We start from the raw sequence: 20,434 nt of genomic DNA, 5'->3' as shown, positions 1-20,434 counted from the left end.
CAAATATGCTGTGCAATCACAAGAAGTTCTGCCGATGTCTTCCAATTAGTGTTATACAAATTCGATAAACTTGTTATTGAACACATCTTCATTCTCAGATGAAATGTTAACTCGTCGTTGTTTTGTTAATGAACTCTCATTCTGGGTTCCCAGTCACTTAATCCCCAGACTCTTAATCCCCGACGCTTCCTCCTTAAAATGAAATTTTAACGATAAAAATTATGAAGCAAGCGAAAACTTTAATTGAAATTCAAATAATTATCTTCATATAAACATCACAATAAGTTTTACAATTAAAATAAATATTAAAATACATTAATAATATTTAAATCATGCTATTAACTTCAACGTCATTTGAACATCTACAACATTAGTTAAAGTATTTTAATTGTAAAACTTATTGTGATGTTTATAGGAAAATAAGTATTTGAATTTCAATTAAATTTTTCTCTGGCTTCATAATTTTTATAGTTAAAATTTCATTTTAAGGATGAAGCGTCGGGGATTAAGTGTCTGGGGAGTAAGCGTCTGGGGATTAAGTGACTGGACACCCTCATTCTGGCAGATGTCTATGCTGGCGCCATCTGTATCAAGTTATCTCCCTTTCTGAATGGAGCTTGTGAACGTTTATGGTAGCAGTCCAGTCCTGGTTCTTTCCCCATGTAGGACATTGCCACAATCTCACATCAAGCACTTACTGGCCATTGCAAATTCTCCAGGATCGCATTAAACATGCATAGAAGGATTCATATGCAAGATCGCAATCAGGAAGTTGCTATAAAAGATTTGTTTTTTTTAACATAGTGTACATTGTTGCTCGCGAATCTGGATTTCTAAACAAAACAACATAGGAATTAAACAATGCTTTTTGTCTCATCAGAAAACAATATATGTAGTCTTACACTTGATGCAGTAAAAACAAAGGTATTCATAAAAGGGATGCATAACAAGCCCCATTTTACAACTTCAAAAGTTGTGTTTAAAATAAATGAAAAGTTCTGCATTATTAAAGCAATCGAAGCGTTGTCATAACATTTCTTTCAAACATTTCCTGATGGGCACATATTCATAATGGAAAATAGTATAGTGCTATTCTCTCCTCTTTATTATATATATAAACAGTAGGGTTTCAAGCCAAGAACGACAAATGAAAGTCATACAATGAAAAAATAAAAATTTGCCTTTGCGGTTATTGCTTGGAGGACGGGTTCAACGACTGAACAACAACAACAACAGTAACAATAACAACAGTACGAATGTCACCTGGCTACACAAACCAACACTTAAAAAAAATACTTGTAAATGCTCCAAATTGTTACTTTCGAGGGAAGACGGTTGAGCGATACAAATACAGCTTACAGTTGAAATCATTGTGAACTATAAACTGCATTACTCATTTTGTATGACCATTAATTTCAAAACAAACAAACGAACCACTCGTGGCCAGTTTAAAAATACTATTATTAGAAGAAAATTAGATTAAAATATTACGAGGCAGTGGTATCACTTCAGTATCTGTCCATGTATACTTACTTCTGTATTGATCGCCGTTGAGACAATTATCCCTGGGATCTATGTAAACCAACCGTAGAAGGGGAAAGGAAGATGTTGAAAAGTTTATCAACTGACATAAAATATGAAAGAGTCTTTTCAGACCCTGTTTTAAAGTTAGTTTTTGCTGTGGTAGTTTATGGCAAACTGCCAACTCTGCATGGCACTTCGATCACGATGCCGACTATTCTGAGCGTATATTTCTTTAGGCTCCTCAGTATCTTGACAAAAGCGCTAAGCTCTGCACAGTTTCTACAAGTTTTATTTCCTTTCGTGCGGGGGAAAAAAAATGGAAAATGAAGATCAATGTGATTTTTTTTAAGTTGGAAATTTTATAAATTCGACATTTCTCGTCGTTGGTCTGCCGTTGTAGAATATAAAAATTAACTGACTGAACTTTCCTCAAGCTTTCATATAAAATTTACTGTCTTGGTATCTTACACAATTCTGTATAACGTGCTTTTTTGCACACCATAATTTTGACATATGCCCTAAAGAAAATCTTACACAACTTTCCAGCGGGTACGTGCCACAGTATACCAGTACATAGTACATGGTAAACAACTCAATAATCAAATGTCACATTTAATTATAATAAGGCGATATAACTTTTATGGAATAACACATTTTGGCATAATAATGTGTGCACAATTTGTGTGTACACCCTGTACATGTATGTGCGATTACGAGACCACAGAGAATACAGAGGTATGTCCCTTTCTGCGCAAGCGCAGTCAAAATGACGTGCTGACAGCTGTTAGCCTATGTGCTGTCACATCCTCTGCCTCTGCTGTATCGTCGGATTGGTGTGACGTCATGCGTCTACCGCAGTCGCATGTTTTCGATGTTACGCGCTCTGCTATTGGCGTGACGTGCCCGGTCAGAGCAGATTGTATTAAATTGTTGTGACGTTCTGCTCGCTGATATAAAAGGGTCTGGTGTCCTGAAGGCTGTGCCGCTCGTCTTGATCTCTCCTCCTGAGTTCTGGATTAAAAAAAAAAAAAACAAAACTTGGTGAAACAAGTATATATTTATATATTTAGTCTGTTTGCGTTTACTGTTCGTAATCTCGAGAAGATTATAGGCACTTTATATTGTACGGATTATTTTACAATCAAAGCTCTTCTAACAGAGTTTACGGCCGGAAAGGATTGTATTAAAATAATAGTAATTAACCCAACCTACCCTAATTTGCTACAATAATGTTACATGTATCGACCTTTGTGTGCAGAACAGCTCATTAATTTTTTTAATTTTGTGGCGAAAACAGCAAAATAGCATCAACTGTCACCCTAGAACGAACTGTGGAAAGGAAAACCGGAAAAGACAAGTGCGTAGCTTAATCTAGCGCATGTGCGTCATAAGTTATCTGTCACTGCATGAGATGGCAGTCGTTGCACGGTCGTGTATACAAAGTTCGTGGTCGTTCTTTATATCGTCTGTGGTCTGTGCGAATGCGCGCGTGTCGTCGATGAAGCCCGTTCTGTGGTCTGCGGCTGGTTAAGAATCATGGGTAGAGGAGTCAAGTCTCGCTTCCGGCACCCAGAAGACTTTTTTCAATACAGCACCTATGTAAAAATATTCCCAATTGAGATGTAGCCTTACACTAGCATGTGTATGTCACATGCCTTGCTCTTGTGTCTGTCTGCCTGCTTGCTTGTCATTTTCCCTGTCTACAACAACGGAATCGCTAGTTAATTTAAACTTGCAGGAGAAAGACACTTTAAGCCAACCTGACAGATTATTTTTCATTTTCTGTGTATGATCACCGTAAACTTAAATATCAAATATATTTCTGCAGCTGATGTAAACATTTAGCGTCTGAAGGCGTCTCCGTTGCCTAACATTTTCCCTAAATATTCTGCTTGAACTTTGGTTTTCGTGAGAAAATTCAGTATCAGTAAAGTTTGCATTACAATGATCATTTCCTTAAACTCCGGGGCGTGTGCAAAATATCAATTACTATATCGTCGTGGATCTAAAAATAAGGAAAAGGCACTGTGCCTGACTAAATTCTCAAGTGTCAGAAAGAACGCAAAGTCTGAAGGGCAGCAGGTTATTGATGTAAGAAGAGGATGCTGATCCTGCGCTTCTTCGACGTGCATTTGTGAGTGAGTGAGCGCGAGCGAGCGAGTCTTGATATGCATCACAACGCCTTTTTGCTTGACCGATTTTTTTCTGTGGTGTCCGCTGCATATCACCGCAAGTATACCTACAGATGATGTTCGGAAATAGACATGACACAAATCTTGACATCTTAATGTTTTGAGACAGCAGAAACTGTTATGAGTGATTTCAATAATCATTAATTATTTAATTTTAAATGCCAGTGTGCTGAAAAGAAGTAGTTCTAGTGCTGTCAAATTGAAAACGTTCATACTTAAAAACGGCTGAGAAAACTAATTGAAAGAAACTCGGCAATATGAAAGATGAAAGAAAAGCAATGCCTTGATAAAACTTACTTTAATAAAATGAGTAGCTGGATGGAGAAATGACAAGCTTTAAAACTGTTAGGCCTTCATTCGATTTATATTTCGCCTCCAAAATTCCTTTGCCTTTATTGCTTACAAAAATCCTTCTCTTTTATCTAAAAATGTATGCATAAAAATGTCTGCTATTTTTAACACTCTGCTTCAGAAAACGTTCACCTTGACATAGCTTGACATAGAGAAAGGTAGGAAAAAGGGAAATAATCCCAATGTCGGGTTTATATAGCTATGTAATCTAGAGATAGCTGGCAGGAACAAAATATACCAGCTTATCCTAGGTGTGCCGATGTGCTGCGCATGGGCGCTTGAACCGTGAAACTATTATTTTTTTTTTTTTTAGGCCCTTCGCCCCTCCTGGGGCATAGGCCATCGACATTGTCGATGTTTTGGTAGCAGGGATTTGTTTTTACGGGGGGTTGCTGGCCCCACGCCCATCCCTCCTCCTTTTTCAGCCGGGCTTGGGACAGTCCTTGGCGGAGGGCAGCCAGCCCTGTAAACAGATGCCACGTGCAGAGAAAGAACAGCATGCCCGAGACGAGAAATGAACTCAGGGCATCCAACCTTCACTGTATTGGTGACAGGCGTTAACAGCGCTAGCAGCGATAGCCGTTGCGCCACCGGGCCGCCTGAAACTATTATTGAGAACGGATAATTCTCTATCGACTGGGTGTGCGTGTTTTGTCGTGGTATTTGTTTGTCTCGCCAAGGACTACCGTCTCTGTCTGTTTATGTGATTATGTCTGTAAATTTCATTCAAGAAATCATCTTGACTTGGTATTGCTAAAGGAGACAGCCCTTGTGTATTTCATCAGAGATCCCGAGGTTAAGCAGGACATCTCTGAGGAACGTCAGAGAGTGACAGACAACAGCAACGATGGTCGGTTTAAAATCAGACTCACGCGGTGCTATGACAGTTGAAGTTGTTCTTATAACATGGACTGCCTGGCGTATGAACATAATCATCGGTGATTTTCAACCATAGCTAATGGGAGTTACCTCGCGACTGTGACAGAGACAACAAGAGACAAAGACAGGATCCTGGAGGAGTAATCGGAAGGAGAGGTCGCTTAATGATCTGACAATACTACCGTTTGATTAGCGTGGGCGCCACGTTTCTCTGCTCGCCAAGCGACCAGTAGGTATGAAGGAGAAACACGGAGAGAAATGTAGCGAACATTGTCAGCATCATATTGAAGGTTTGGCGAGAGGAGTGGTGATGGTGCTTTTTTTGTATATGCTCCTAATGTCATAATTTGCAGTTGTGTTGATGGTTTTGCCATTTGGGTTTTTGCTGCCTTGCTATCTCACATAGAAATGCTAAAGTTGAGAAAAAAATACAGCGAGTATTCTTTTCCTCGATTTTTTAAAAGCACAATCCACTAGTCTGACATTTAGAACATGGTTATGACACAAGACACGTTACTCGAGTGGACAAAAAATCGAAAAGCTTGCCTGGTGCACGACTGAAGCGGTAATAGGATTATACAATCGAACACTATAGTTATTGATCTTAATAACAAGTTCATACAATGGCGACGCCGGCGCGTGTTTGTGTTGCTACAGTCCAGAATCGGTCGCTCGCTGATGTCTTGTCAGTGGATGGCGTACTCACCATTAGTGGAGATTTACTGTCATGTTAATGTCCTGTGTTGATAACAATAATCGTAATCGTTGAGAGAATACAACGTGCAACAGTTTAGTTTTCTTTGTAAGACAGTATGTGAAAGAGTGCTGTCAGCTATCATAAATTAGCACTTGCAAAATCATTAATGTGGGGATGTGTGCGTGCGTGCGTGTGTGTGTAGGGGGGATACTTGTTCGAATCCAGACCTTTCGTCCGATCCTAACCATGTGCAACAATCAATTGTACCAACAGCGTTTTCGCTACATTGATGTCCCACATGAAAATGGAATAAGCTTGGCATGGGCGATGGAAAAGTTGAAAAACACAGTTCAAAGATTTCTCGGCAAAAAAACTTCTCTTTATCGTGTTGTAGTCTTCGTTCCCAGTCATTTTTCCCTATCAACGATGAGCAAGCGACATAACGATCTAGCCAGCCTTGAGTGTTGCATAATACAGCACCCGTAATTAGTGCGAAAAGGTTAAGTCGTTCCTATTTATAGACACCGTACATGGCTAAGGTAAGGTACACAAGCATTGTATCGCTACTGTCTGTTGCTTTTTAAAAAAAAAAGGTTTCTTCCACTAAAAAGCATTTCACGTGCTTATTGCGCAAATGGGATCTTGCACAACACAACCTGAGGCGACCTGATTGCAACGTTCATTTAGCGTACATCCTCAATCCTCATCGTAATCTTTGTCGATGTCGTCGTTAGCAGCAGCAGCAACAACAGTACAAATGAATATGAGGTGACATGTGAGCAAGCAAATATGTGAGAAAGCGGTTGGGGAGGTGGTTAGTGGTGAAATGGAATGAACGAATAAAAGTGTCATAAAGGCAATGAGTGAATCTGTGAAATATGCACAAGAAAATTTTAAGGATGTAATAAAAGCTGTAGGGGCAATGGGGAAAAAGGTATAAAATATAAATGGGAAAATTGAATACACATATTTCAATTTTCATGGACGCTTCGACATTTTTTCCTGCTGAATTACTCTTTTACAGTTTACATGTTTTTAAAGTCATTGTTTATAGAGCCGATGTTTTCATTAAAAATATTTGCGATAGGAAAAACAGAACTCTAGTGTGGATCGAGTAGCAAAATGACCTTCAATGTGCGAGTGGTACAACTGTAATCTTAGTACGATGCAAGAGTGCAGGTGGGAGTTTTTTGTTTTTGTTTTGTTTTTTGAAAAATGCCTTAAGTACGGTGCTGACAATAGATTAACAGGCTTGAAATTGTACCATCGACATTGCATCAATGAGTTAAAACCGCATAAGTTGCAGAACCGCTGTACTAACTGTGCAAGTGTTAATCTTAGTGTCATGCTCGTTATTGCAGGTGCGAGTCTAGTAGTACAGATGCTACAGCTTCCAGTCTTGAACTCTTAATTGAGAGTGACAAGACGATACACGAAAGAATGGGAAGGAGCATTGTGATCTTCCTGTCCCGGTAATGCGTTGAGTAATGGTTTTACATGTGGACTAAAAACTAAAATATACTCTCCCATTTAAGCAGCCAGTAAAGACTAGATTTTTAAAATGGTGACAGCGCTGCTCTGTATTTATTCATCAACATGTGTGCCACCTAATAGGCAAGTGCCGTCATGTTCTAAGACCAAATGAGGCTTTAGGGAGGATAACACAATATAACGTTGAGATGATATGCATTCATTTGGATTGTTGGAAGGACTGTGAATTAGGTGCAAAAAAAAAAAAAAAAGCATGGTGAAAATGTATTCATAAATTTTAATATTGTCACACAGCACAAGTACCGAGCTCACTCCGAGCACCGAGTTCCCTCCCTTCTCTATTATTAAGAAAAGTATCTTATTGTCACATTTGTATGGTACAAACAGCTTCTCATGGATGTGTATCGTTTTGCAAAAACTCTTTAAAGAAAATGCACATACACACAGATGAAGCTAACCTTGGATATGTTCGTTACTGCTGGACAGCTTCAGACGCTGTTGCATGCTGGAGCGGACCTGGAAGCGAGGCAGCCTGTGCAAGTTGGAGCAGAAGCGCGAACTGTCCTGCGTGGGCAGTGCCTCCAGTGACAAGGTTGTCGCGAGTCCGTCTGTGAGAGATCCTTCTCCACTCCACGACCTCGTGCTCGCGGGTCCCAGACTACCCGTGGAACCCGACATGTCCCAGAGATTCGTGGATGTTTCGGGAAAACTCATCTCCCGGACACCTTTCCGCCCCGATCTCCTTGGAAGTGAATTTGCAATCGCTGACTGCTCAGCTCCCCGTCTTTCGGTAGAATGTCTTTCGTCCCAGTCCGCTGTTGTGTCATGCTGTCCACCCCGTCCCGTGCACCAACACACTCGTCACCTTCTGGTCCATAGTCATGGCTACGCCATTCCGAGGTCGCCATGTTACCATCAAGAAGCAGTGCGGTTGTGGACTGCGTGGAAAGAGTCTTTTTAAGAATACTTCGGAGTTTAGGGTTATTGTCCTTGCTATCCTGCCCGGAACTTCTTGCATCATCCTTTCTGCATGCCTGAACGCTTCTGGCGAGCCCTGAACAAGTTTTCAGGTATTTAGCAACATGGAGGCGGGCACCGACAGGAGTGGAGACAGGCGGTTGTCCACTGAGAACCACAGGCAAGAAGACCTGAAGAGAAGAGGAAGAAGGCACGGCTTGGATCTCTGCAGGCAACATTGGGTTATAGTCAGTTTTGGAAGAATGCCGCATCACGTTTAGGTCAATGGGGTTTCGCTGATGATTGTAGACTAGTTTGTCGAGTCTGTCGTCAGAACGCGAAGCTGCAAGACGAGTCTCATCAGAGCTGCTCTCGATGCTTCCGGAACTGTGTGACGGAAATGACGTGTAGAGTTCTTCGGACACGTCAGAAACGTCTTCACAACTGTTAGAACTGACATGATCTGTATGCACCCAGAATGAAACTTTGGTATTTTGGTCGTTGTCAATAACACAGAGGGGACTCCTTGACTTCGGTCGATGCTTGCCTCCGTAGGTGAAAGACTGAGTGCAACCAGAGTGCGTCCATCCTTGTCCTTCCCTTCTCCTGCTAAGGAAGATTTTACGTTTGTCAGAGTCTGTATTTGTCTGTAGTTGGCAAATGGCAGTGAGTTTGTGTTTCTTGAGTAGGTTTCTCTTACTTCACCAGAAGAGTCCAGATGCAGAGCATTAGAATGACAGTCTGCCAAAGAGAATACCGTCGTGTGAACTCCAGACACATCTTGTGGACACATCGAAGTGCAGAATGACTTGGGGTCGTCCGAAGAAATCTCGTATAGCGAGTTTGTGCGAGATGCTTTCGCTCGCAACAGTTTTCCGTAACATGATTCTACACTCCTGTGACTTTCGTGTAAAGATCCAGACTTACGTACACGCTGAGTCTCAACAGCCGAAACACGACTTGGTGGTTTGTCGGCATATCTTTCCTCGTGCAAGATGGTGTCATCCATTGTTCTTCTACAATTACTACCCTTTGGCTGCCAAGGCTGGTTTGTAGTTTCTCCTCTTGCTTCCAAATTGTCTAGATCATCACCGCTGGAAATATCATGAAAAGACGGCGAGTATTTTGGGTTATAAAATCTTGCCTTTGGATTCAGAAGGATTCCATTGGATACGCTTCCTTTAAATTCGGGTGACCCCTTGTCACGCTTCGAAAGTCAGAAGGGACAAACTGGCCTGCGTCCAGGCTCACCTGGTGGTCCATCAAGCTCATGCTGAAAGCTTTCTTGTCTGCGGTGATGGGCCCACTGATTCGGTTGAACCTGTATTCACTGGGCGCGGAGACGATTCTTTTCAAGCTGCTTTTTGTATTCCTGGTTATGGTGGCTACTAAGTCTTTGATATATCTTTCCCTCATGATATCTTGAGGCTCTTTTTCTTCTTTGCTCTTAATCTTAAAAGATCGTCCCAGTTCGTCGAAAGAAATGCTGTTGGTGTGACAAAGAATACTGACCGACCTGCCACGAGACCACACGTCGCTATACAGCAAGGTCGTCAGGTAATCCATGATTATTTCTTTTTTTCGTCGCACGCGCTTGTGGTGATTGTAAAAAGACAAGGACAGAAAGATCAACATGGCCACAGCCATGACCAGAGCTGGAATCCAAGGCGTACGATCAAGGGTCCATCCACCACTTTCTTCATCCTCACTGGATGTCACGACTTTGGGCATGGTAAAATTCAAGGTGTTTTCTTGTGTTGATCTCTCAAAGATGTGGCGAGACGCGCTCACGTTTTCAGACATGGAGAGGAGACTAGCGAAGGTAGTCACTTCCAGCAATCATGAAGCTAATGTTCTCGAGATTTTCCTCAAGGCTTTAACTCACAGACAAGACTAGAAGATGCCAAGTGATTCTGACTTCGTGGCCGTCATAATATTATATCTACAGGCCTAACTGAGCAGCACCAGCTCAAGCGGAATCGGGAGGCTGTCAGACATTTTTGTTCCTGTTGTACAATAAATACAAATGGTAGTTCTAATGACGATTTCCGATGCAGTAAGCACAGAAGTAGCTATTTAGCTTTTCAATCAACATCGCTGAAACTTTTAAGGCATTTAACACTTCTTGCGCAGTTATGATCATTTTCAAAGAAAATAATAAGCTTGTTTTTCGTTACAAAATCCAATAAAGGGATATGAAAGCAGTTGAATGTGTAGACTGTATGCTCTTCTCTGTGATCCTTGGTGATGCTTGATGTTACTGCTACTCAGGGCCTGCTAGTTTTAATCTGAAACAGAAATGTTTTGAGTTGTTTCACATAGCATAATCAATAAGAAGGATTTTTCCTGTTCTTAATGTTACGTCCTCGCATAATGTATCGTTATTAAAGGACTAGTGAGGTGCATTTTTTTCTAAACTCAGTACAAGATACTTTGTCCCCAAATCTTGGTGAGTACCCCTCTTCCCATCTCGAGATACTCGCCTGAAACACTGAAAGAGATCAAAATCGTGATGTCACTTTTGTACATTGATATGCCTAATTAACATATGTTCCCCAAGCTGTCCCACTGTCTGAAACTCTGACAACGTAACGTATTCATATACAACAGTGACTTCTGATCTCTTGCTATGCGTGCTGATGTTTGTAAGCGTGTATCTCGACTGCAGGAAGGGTATTCATGCAGATTTGGGAAAGTATTACGACGTTCCAGCTGGCATACATTCAACAAAAAAAAAAAAAGAGGAAGGGTGTGTGTTGGTGCAGCCATGCACACATACACGTACACGGTGGTTAAATCACAGCACATGCTGCTTTAAATATTAGAAGAAAAGTAATATTCAAATTAAGATAAACTTTATAATCATATTATTCATATTTAAGCTTTGCAAGTCAGTGTGCCAAAAAGTAAAAAAAAAACCACCCGCGTCTTCTTTTATTTCTGTTAATGAAAGCGATTTTATCCAGATTTAGCAGATGGTTGATCTGCTTTAAACATGTGCATAAAGAGGCAGTTATTCAAACGCGTCTGTCACGGAACTTCTCAAGTATGTCTTTATTCGGCAGAAAAACTGTAGTGGCAGTGATAACTGGGATGGTAAGTCTCTGAGATGCTAATTCAGATGAAATAGATATGACCCAGTCTGACGATTGGCTGAACCGTTGTTTTTTCTGGCTTTAGAGCGAAGGCACTTATCTGAAATGATAGCTGTGTCTTCAGCTTGGTAAAGTCAATGCTCGAACTATATTTTGCGATATTTCTAGGAAAGTCCATGCTTCTTCCATAGTGCTCTTTTAAAAAGTAACTTTTCGATCTGCCTTGACACATTAAAACTGACTTGATAAAATCTTCGGATATTTTTGATTATGTAATCAAGAGTTTCAAAATACTATTTGTGGTCTGTATTAGGCTGAAATATCTGTGTACCATTGTCCCTCTAAACCACCGTCAATCCGTAGTGAAGCTGCAATGTCTTTATACACACACTAGCTGCAGCAGAAGCATCCTCCTAAGATGTCCTGTTAATAACTCTTCAGTTATAGCAAACAATGAGCAATCACAACAAACACATTTCACATGAAGTGAAAGGTCTAAAAATGTCGAAAACTGCTGCATTAGCGCCAGCAGACCGGAAGACCTCCTACCATACTCGTCGCTGCCTTCGGAGACCACCTATCTTATTTCCTGCAAAAATTCTTGGTTCTTTATTAGAGACTCCATCGCTCTTGTCCTTACTCTCAATCTAGATAAATAAAGTGACTTTATGGTTGACGCAAGATTTTCTGTCTTTCTACTTCTACTTTACTATCATCATCTGATAAAGCAGAGAAAAAAATGATCGAACTGTTCTCTGGAAATGGAGTTCCACGGTCTTATCGCTTGAACTGGACAGGAAGTTTTTTTCTTTGTTGTGACATTGCTTTACTGATGGAAAAAACCCAGGGCATTGGTGACATGTCAGGTCGTAAAATTTCTGGTCGTTTTTAAACTGGCATAACATCAACTACAATTTTCTTTTTGAAAGTAAATTTTCAGACCAAGAAAATAGACCATCTCTCTTGTATAAAGATCTGAAAAAGAGATTTGAAGAAAGGTTGAAGACTATTTCCACGTTTTACATAAAATTAATGCAATTATGTAGCGTTAATAGGACGTCTGCTAAAATGTGATGTGCACTTGTTTTACATATTTTTATTCAGCCTTTTGATTGAAATTTAATTTATCATGAACAAGAGCGTTAGAAATCGGCAGTCCACACATTCTAACACAGACAAAGTACAAAGATAACAAATAACACGGCTGACACGTCTGATATAGTCGTTAGAGAGAATCGAGGGCGACTGTTTTCAAATGAAATCCAGGTTTTAAAGCTTTATTGTGAGTGAATTTAAAAGATTCGCTTTACACAATAAATTCGGTAAGTGAAAGCCATTATGTACTCATTTTTTGTCCATTCCATTATCACTAGGTTCGTTGTGTAGTCACCTGGCGTGGTATTTTGGTATTTTACCTGCCCGTTTTTAGAAATTTTATAGATGATTCTGAAGATTTATTTAAATGGCGGATTAGTGATAAAAAAAATAATTGCTTTCGCTGTAGTAACTTTAAAACAGAACAAACAATTTACTTTACTCAAAGTCTTTCAACTTAGATTTTTAATACATATTTTAAGAGGACTTAGAAGATTTCAAATGTACAAATGCCTTCTTACCGTGTTCACAGTTCTTGTGTTATTTCAACAAAGAACTACTTCTTGCCAAATTTCCTCAAGAAACGTAGAGCTCAGTCTGGCTGATTCACCCATGGCTCTCTAAGTCTGATTACAAGTCTTTCAACTCCCGTGGTTCCAGCGTTAAAATGTCTAGAGTAATATTTACTGAACACCATCCGGTATCTGAATCCGTGAGCAGAAAAATCCAGGGATCAGTAAAACAGTGCTTCTAAATATTTATAGCATGGAACATGCTTGCAATTACTGAGATCTGCGTTGTAAATATAGATGCTCTTAAGAAAAAACAAAAAAGTTTTTCCGGCGAATGACATGGGTCTGTTTTGCCACAGATTAGTTCTTCCTCATATGAAATGCGCAATTTTTGTTATGATCCAAGAACATCAAGCAGCAACTACCGTTTGCAAGTGTTTTGGGGACCTCACAAAACCTCAGAGAATGTCTAGCTGAACCCATCAAAGTAGTTCTCAAATATTTTTCTTATGAAGACACAAATCGTAGAATATCTTTCTTATGTGACTGTCATATGGGAATTTTTTTTAATCATATATTTCACATTATACGTATTCAGAATCCGGATATAGAAAGCCTTTTACGAAAACCTGTCCGGCTTCTTCGGTCAGACACAGACTGGGCATCTCTGCGCGTGAAGGCAAAAACACATTAAAAAACACTGGGACTGAAAATCACGAAAAGTAAATACCTCAGAACTGAAATAACAAGTTATATGAAGACAGAATGTACGACTCGATATGCTTAAATTATTTGTATCTTCTGCCGTCTGCCATCTACTCAGCGTGTTCAGCACGTACTGCAAACATAACGCATTGTCTATATTTTCACCAAGGTTACCAAGAAAAACAATGTATATGTGTTATAATCCCACAAATCACCCCCGGACATTTACAATGTACTTGTAAGCCAAACGAGACAATTTTTCAATGTTTTAGCATGCTGTTTCTCTCAGCTGTTTTTTTTTAAAATCCAAATCTGAACTAATAAAGCTGAGGAATAATAATATTATTTCTGAACTTCCTGCTGCAGAAAAATGCACTAATATATAATATTATATTATTAATATTAATTATAATTAATTATTATTATTATGTGCATTTTTTCTGCAGCAGGAAGTTCAGTACTTAATGTGCATCAAGCACAAACACACACACATAATTACAAAGTATTCAATATTTCATCGTTGATTGTTTTAATGTTTTTAAATTTTCGTCCGAACGAGTAATTAATTTAGTTGGAAAAATAGAAAGGATTCGCTGTTACATTTGTCCCAGTCTAGAGTTAATCATCCTTAAAATAATTTAAGAAAAGTGTTAACAAACAGGTGAAAAAAGTATACGTACTGTTTATCCGTTTTGTGTGTCCTCCTTCGCCGCCATTTCAAATACTCCGGAACTGCACTTCACATCAGATTTTTTGCAATTGAGAAAAAGCATGAGAAGTACAGCCACTATCTATCAGACGCAGCCGGCAGAATCTCAGCCCACGCTCTGTCCGTCGTGAGGAGAGTTGCGTGCGCTCATTGATTTATCATTTACATACTTCTCTGTCTTCATGAGCCGATGCATTTTTGCCTGAAAGTCTGGTGACGTCAGGTGCACGGCTCGCACCAGCATCTGTGCCGGCCGTCCTGCCTTTGTCGGGATGTATTCAGGCACTGAATCTTGATTAAACTGAACTGACATTTATATAAGAGCTTGCTTGGATGAATGGCGGGCCGTCGTGGACAACACAAAGAAAACAAATCCTACCTGTCCCTGCAGTGTAAGGCTAGTGAGGTAACAATATTTCCTATTTCTGTGGCAATAATGATTATGCAAGGATTTGCTGGTATTTATTTTTTTCCTCTTCGCTTTTTCTACTCAATCACTCGATCACACACACACACATGCGCACGCGTGCGCACGAAAGGGAAGGGTATACAATTTCAAAGTCCTTCAAATCGTTAAGAAACCATTGAGAATACCTCGGTTGACGAAGAATAATATTATTGTGTCCTGAACTTCTTTATCTTTTGCAATGATTAATCATCAGCTTTCGAACAACAAAGCAGTGCTGCATCCCCACTATATAGAAAAAATGTAGGACATTTTATTCCCAGTAAAATCCCTATGTAAAATGATAGACGTAAAGTGCACATCACAATGTCGATATAAAGCATTTCGTCGCCTACCACGTGACTAGTTTTCACTTGTCAGTTGACCACGTTGCCACGTTGGCATGAAATTTTTTCAGCTCTCGCTCTTCTGTCACTCATCAATAGATTTTAAAACTTGTTTACCGCATATGAAATGAACATGCTGACTCAAACATTCCTCACTTTCTTTCACTCATACTTTTCATTATCCTTTGACACTTCTCTACTTGGATAGATTGGATTCATGATATATTAGCCGTCTTAAAGGACAATTTTCCCCTTTAAATTCTATGTTGTATTTTTGTCGGGGTAGGTGGTACATGTACTGACATTAGGAGAAAAAGATACATGAAACAGAGTAAGGCAAATTTTTGTTTTATAGAAGGCAGGTGTGTACAATGTAAGTGGCAGAAACTGTATGGGCTCTAAATGCAGGCTTGATACAAAGGAATTGTCTACGCTACCGATTCTTTAGAAGAAGCTATAGATTAAATAAAACTGTCTTATTATCGATGCATTCTTACTTGATCCTTCTACCAGATCGTCTACATAATAGAATTTCAATGTTATGCTATGGTTCGTAAGACGTCAACGTCAGAAACACTCAATGGCACAGCCAGTGATGCAAGTCAGTGGCGCAGATACTGAGGGGGCAAGAATGTGAACATCGTTCACTGTCAGCATAACGTTCCCCCTCCCCCACCAAATACCGAGCATCTTCCTACGCCGTTGCAAGTTCTTTGTTCAAACGAGCTTCCAGAATAAATAGGACACAATTTTAAACTTCATCGACATACAAAGCAGAATATTTTTCTTCCACATTAGAGTGAGATTTCGTTTTAAAAATATCCCTTTCGCTAGTCAATATATTCACAGCCGTTCTTTGTGTAATACATATTATGGTAGGTTACAGACAAAAAATGACATTTCGAGAGGCTTTTATATAAAATATCTAAAAAATAAAAACTCTCTGAAGGCTCCACAAACATTGAATCCTTAATTTATCTTTTTACTTATAAAAAAAGACAACTACAGCAAACACAATATTTGCGGGTACAATCGGCATGTTTTACTTACTTGCGTTATAGCTTAGGAAACTATGATTGCCAGGTTATTCATTCACTTTAAAAGAACCATTCCATATAGACATTATAATGTTCTTTCCGTAATTCTACAGCATATACTAAGGTTTTTTTTAAAAAAGTATCAATTTCTCAACAAAGTACATGGTCGTTTTTTAAGCTACATTGATTGACATCAAGAATTTAATCTTCTCAGGACGAAAAGCTTGTGTGTCGCTTTCAGATACAGCTGAAGGATATGCTAGCAAGTAAACATTCGTGTCAATATGAACACTTTCAGTCACAAACTTTGCTACTTCGATCCCTTGGTCCCTCTCTCCCCCACCTCCAATTTCTCTCATAAACAGTTGGCGGGGGTGACATTGCCTCTGCGCATGCCTAAACTGCAGAGAAATTAGTGTCAAACAGAAAAGGTATGATGGAAAGAGGGGGGGGGGGAATTGGTGTTTTACGCCGTGTCAGCAGCTAAGGCTATATCACGGCAAGCAGCCAGCCCTGTAAACAGATGCCACGTGCAGAGAAAGAACAACGTGCCCGAGACGAGAAATGAACTCAGGGCAGCCAACCTTCACTGTATTGGTGACAGGCGCTAACAGCGCTAACAGCGCTAACAGCGCTAACCGTTGCGCCACCGGACCGCTCATGTATGATGGAAAGAGATTTTGAGAGATGTATCAAAAAATTGTTAATAACGTATTTGATATGTTACAAAACACAGACACGGGTATTGCTAAACTTTAACTGCACAGGCTTACAGAGAGTTTGCAACAACACAATCTTAAATTTGTTTTAAAATACATTCCCGCACGGAAGATGCAAGACAGAAGTGGGAGGACAAACAAGGACAAACCTTCCTTGCAAGGACAAGCGTTTCTCCACAAACTATTTGAGGAAACACCGACATCGCTCAAATCACCCAGTCACCATGACAACGTCTAAGTTCAGTGCCGGGAAAAGTGAGCGAGCTTCGTGTGCGGTTATGGACATGATAGATGTCACTGGCTTTGAGTCCATCGACGCCCGTGCGCTTTGTATGGCTGAACGGCCAATCATTCATGACCACACGGCTTCTGCTCATCCCTGCGCGTTGCACGCCCCTCCTGACGTGCGATTACCCCAAATTACGATGTATGGGTGCACCGTGAAGAGGTTAGAACGGCCAAATCCTCGTTACACACGCCAAAAACATGCCAGAGATACATACAAATTGCTGATGTGTGTGACTGTTAGGTGCGCAGAGCTGCTTGCTGGGCAGGTAACATTCATGATCTGAACGAATGACTAATCATCACTATTTTAATGGCGTTAATTCTAGTGGACAAAACCTAGAAAAAGCTAAAAAGCAGAATCACAAATGCACTGACGAAAAGCACAAAAGAAACGCGATGTCATGAAATCAGTTGCAGTATTATTTACACCTGAATTAGACGTCCTCTAGCTTTCTCAGCCGTTGTGTCACCTAGTTGTGCATTGTATGGTTTGGTTTTTGTTTGTTGTTTTTTTGTTTTGTTTTGTTTTTTTCTTTTTTTCTTTTTTTTTGCTCTGCTTTTTCTTCTTTCTTAAAAAAAAAAAATCCGTTGTTGTGGATTGTAGAATTTGTGCATATGACGTTCTATAGGCACACTTAGAGCCTTTGAAATATGTGTCTCTGCTTGGTAGTGTACATTTTTTAAAATAAAGCTATCTACACTAACGAATCTCGCCTACTTTGAACAAAACGGTTCTAGTCCAATCTCCAAATTAAAGCAACGTCGGGCCCGGTTAGCATCTGGATGGATGACTGCTCGGGAACACTGGTTGTTAAAGTCAAACCGTTTTCTTTTCTTTCTTTCATTTCATAGTTTTCTGTTTAGCGTCATGAACTCTTACATCTTGCCCCCATCCACTTCCAAGCATTTTAGAGCTAAGACGTTGGAGATATGGGAAAAAAATTTCTAGTAAATATTCCTTTTTTAGCAACTTTTTATATCTTCTGCTTTTAAGCCGTGCTTGTCTTCATCTTCAGGGTGTGAACGTCACGTTTTCTATCCTCAACCAACAGAAAGTTGTTTTTCGGTGCTCGACCACATGCTCGCCTGTGACTGCAATTGTTTTAATGTTTTTCTACAGCTATGTTCTTACTAAGAAAACAGGATAAACATCATTTTTGAAACGATCTTCTCCGAGAGTGAGCAAGGGAAACAACCCGAGTCCCTCGGTAGCTATCAAACGAAAACTGCTAATAGACACATGGATGGCGTTTAATGCAAACGAGCTCTCATTGCTTTACCCTCCACCCCTACTCCAACCTACATTCCACTTCGAAATAATTCTAGACCAAGCTCACTGTGCGGAGTCAATGTGAAGTGGTGTGTAATCATGTTGCGCTCGCTCGAGAACCGCCACTCTTCCTCCACCCTAACCCGGCATATGGTCCCACACTCTTCTGGATAATCTTGGGAAACGGAATGGACTATAAGCCCTACCGTAAAAGGTGTAGTATGCGAACATGGTGTCTACGAACACATGGATTTCCACGATGAAAGTACCGGCCCAGTGCCTTTGTATTCGCCATCAGACCCTTCAGATGAAGTACGTGCTGTATCAGCCTGAAGCCCCACAGAAGATGGAGAGGCGATGAGCGCCACCAAACGTATCAGCCCAGAGAAAGGGCTATGGACAATGGACGCAGAAGAAAGTTCTTGACAGATCGATTCAGGTCCCGATCACGAACTTGTACAGGTCCGTGTCCCGACTGACAACGACCGCGCGCCTCATCGGCAAAAGACAGGAGGTAGAGGATGCACCAATGTCGAGTTTCGCCATTCACTACAAAGACTTCACGCCTAGTGCAATAAACTCGAAGCTATTGTGTCCGCAAGAAGGAGCGTGAGCTCTACTAGTCCCCCTCCGTATGAAATTTCCCAGAGAAGGTTGAAAAACTAAACAAAAATCTATGTATTTATCGCAAATAATGAAAACCACGAAAGCTGAGGGCCTACTTTAGTTTCTTCTACTTAGATCGAGGGTTAGATATTAAAAAAAGCATCACTTTTACTCATTCTATTACCCTCGTAAATAAGGTTTGTCATCTCTCTCTCTGTGGTCTTGATTGGTAACAACGATCATCTAATCGGATGAGAATTACTCGTTGAAGTATACATGTATAGTCTGTGCCGTACTAATTACAAATCGTCAGGCAAATACAAAGAATAATTAAAAAGCATGCGCGATTAAGGGTACGAAACAGTAGAGAACTGGTGTCATGGCCCCACGTGTGTCGAGCCAAAGATGTTACTTGAGACTAGCTCCTATAGTTTCTCTCATTTCAGATTCGTCAGCGCGCCGCGACTGTTCTGAAGTTGGCGGCAGCCTGGCGTTACAAGTGACAGCATGGGATATAAACCAGCACCAGCGCTACAAGCCATGCACCTGCTTACACCGTAGTTTAATGTAAATAGTTTATGTCTCTGGATCTCTTATCCGAAACTACCACAACAGAGAGCTTGCAGAACTAAAACACCTGCGCTATATATATATAAATCAATCCAATCTCGTTAGGAAAGAAACATTTATGCATAGATATGCAGACAAAAGAATGTATACATTGAAGAAGTTAATGAATATGAAACTTAATTTTAAAACGTGTCTATAATATCATGCCTGCATATATTAGAAACGCGGAGGTATCACAGGGCGGATTCAAGATTCAAGAAATCTAGTTTTTTTCGCATGCCTAATGTGTTGAATAGAATACGACAAAATTTACATGAAAAAATATTCCATATCGAGTACTCGTAATCTCTCTCTACTTATAGAATTAAGGTTTTTAAACGTGTGTTGGTTCAACTTACCTTGTAATGGTGTGGTGGCTTGCGCGCTTTGTCGATCCACATAGCTATGTCGGCAGGAGCCTTGTGCTCCTAGAAGGTCTAGCCAAACCTAACAGGTCTGTCAGGGAAGAGGCCAGACTAAAATATTGCACCCTGGCCCTCCAGGTTAGAGGTTTTGCTTTGGGCTAACAACCCACTCATGTTAAAAAAAAAAAAAAAAAAAAAGAAGAAGAAGAAACTGTTACAGAAACCGCAACATTAGCACAAGAGATGAATATTGGGAAGCCAACTGCCCTGTGCTCCTAGAGGAGTAACAAGGACTAAACTAAAAGTGTGTTGTCTTCATTTGGACTAGGACGTGCTGTCTAACAACGTACAGAGTGGTGATGGTGTTTTTGCAGGTGTGTTAATTAAAATACTAGATATGCACGAATCGCCGCTAGACGCGTCAAATGGTTCTGTGTTCAAGGACTAACAAGCATGTTAGCTTTGGCAACAATGTGAGCGTGCCTGTTAATCGGCGGAGTCGAACCGAGCCCCGGGCCTTGCGATAAAACAGAGTTCGAAG

The 20,434-nt window shown here is 40.3% G+C and overlaps 1 long non-coding RNA gene across 1 annotated transcript; it reads right to left on the bottom strand.

The window, feature by feature from the left end:
- Positions 1 to 479: 479 nt before the first annotated feature.
- Positions 480 to 14,692, bottom strand: LOC112574980. Its single transcript, XR_003101543.1, has 3 exons — positions 14,179 to 14,692; positions 7,593 to 10,379; positions 480 to 2,535 (listed from the first exon to the last, which is right to left on the bottom strand). It is a non-coding gene; the product is annotated as an uncharacterized LOC112574980 (long non-coding RNA).
- Positions 14,693 to 20,434: the final 5,742 nt, after the last annotated feature.

This window comes from Pomacea canaliculata, linkage group LG1 (assembly GCF_003073045.1).
Source record: "Pomacea canaliculata isolate SZHN2017 linkage group LG1, ASM307304v1, whole genome shotgun sequence".
Lineage (NCBI taxonomy): Eukaryota > Metazoa > Mollusca > Gastropoda > Architaenioglossa > Ampullariidae > Pomacea > Pomacea canaliculata.
The sequence above is the reverse complement of the archived record's forward strand: the minus strand, read 5'-3'. Positions and strand labels throughout refer to the sequence as shown.